The sequence below is a fragment of the Bison bison genome, unplaced genomic scaffold, assembly GCF_000754665.1.
Source record: "Bison bison bison isolate TAMUID 2011002044 unplaced genomic scaffold, Bison_UMD1.0 scf7180017864533, whole genome shotgun sequence".
NCBI lineage: Eukaryota > Metazoa > Chordata > Mammalia > Artiodactyla > Bovidae > Bison > Bison bison.
This window is the reverse complement of record NW_011495082.1, coordinates 18,624,188-18,625,974: the sequence shown is the minus strand read 5'-3', so window position 1 is coordinate 18,625,974 and position 1,787 is coordinate 18,624,188.

Here is a 1,787-nt window from a genome sequence, read left to right as displayed (position 1 = left end):
TCAAGAGGCAGGTCAGGTGGTCTGGTATTCCCATCTCTTTCAGAATTTTCCACAGTTTATTGTGACCCACACAGTCAAAGGCTTTGGCATATATATTTGTATCTAGGTGAATTAATTAGGGGATTATGACTGTAGAAATTAGTGGACAGTTTATGCATTCAACAGCTTCCCTGGTGGCTCAGAGTGTAAAGTGTCTGCCTGCAATGCGAGAGACCCAGGTTCCATCCATGGGTCAGGAAGATCCCCTGGAGGAGAAAATGGCAACCCACTCCAGTATTCTGGCCTGGAAAATCCCATGGACGGAGAAGCCTGGTGCAAGGCTACAGTCCATGGGTTGCAAAGAGTCGGATAAGACTGAGCGACTTCACTTTATGCATTCAAAGAGTGGTTAATAGAAGAAAATAAAATGTGTCTAAAAGGGTAATCATGGTGCATGTATATATGTGTGTGTGTGTGTCTGTGTATAACAAGAGTATCTTTAGGAGAATGAGAAAAAAAAAATAAAGACTTAGAAAAAATGGGACCAAGCGTGACTTCTGTAATAATTATATAAAAACATTCAAAAGACTATGGTTACAAGCTAAATTCAGCCTGATAAGTATTTTTGTATACCAAATGAGCTATAGAAGGTTTTATACTTTTTAATGGTCAAAAAAAAAAAAAACCTCAAAACATTTTGTGGCCCTTGAAAATTATATGAAATTCAGTGTTCACAATTTTGAATTTCACTAATAAATATGTGTAGAAACATGTCTTTCTTTATATGTAAGCTGCTACTTAATCTCCTGATTTTTGCCTCTTGACTATCCAAGCATAAAATACTTCCTATGTGCCATCATAAAAAATAAATAAATAAACAACATTAGTATCTCCTGCTCCTAATACATCTTCCAAGATATTCTTTATCATAAATTTGCTCTCTGATTTCATAGAGAATGAAAGATATTTATTCCTTCACACTGGTATTGTCTAGAGAAATTTAGAATTATAATAAAAGTCAGATAGAATTTTCTTCTAAAGTTCTGGGCTTTATAAACTATTATACATATAGGATATTTTCTTTGAGAGTAAATCTCAAGTTGGAGATACTCAAAAGTATCTTAAAAGTATAAATGTAAAATTTGATCCATTATGAAAATGTTGTAGTGGAAAATTTGGGGAGATTTCTTTACTTCTACATAACAGTGTTGTAAGTACCTGAACAATTGTGAATCTTTCAACTTCCTGTGGCTCATCTAGACACATAATACTGAAAGAGAAATGAAACTGAACACCTACGACAACAGAAGTTTAAGCCATCTCCCAAACCCCACTTCCTGTGTACCAGCCCTGAATAAGTCCATCTTCTTAAGAAAGAAGAAACACTCCTCTTTCCTGGCAAGGACTCAGCCAATGAAAAGCCATGAACTCTGTTAAGTCTGTTTATTCTTTGTAGGACTATGAACTGCTTACCTTTCCTCCCTATAAAAGCATTCTCCTTCACTTGCCATGAAGGGACTTTCATGTTGCTGACAAAGGTGGCAGATCTGGAACCGCAATTCTCTACTAAACCCCAGTGAACCCATTTTGCTAAAGAAAAATCTGGCCATTTGTTTGTGTCACGTCACATGCTTGTGTTGTTTCCAGCTGCTTAATTTGGTAAGGTGTTGTCCGTCGAGTTCAGTCACTCAGTCATGTCTGACTCTTTGCGACCGCATGGACTGCAGCACACCAGGTCTCCCTGTCCTTCACCATCTCCCAGAACTTGCTCAAACTCATGTCCATTGAGTCGGTGATGCCATCCAACC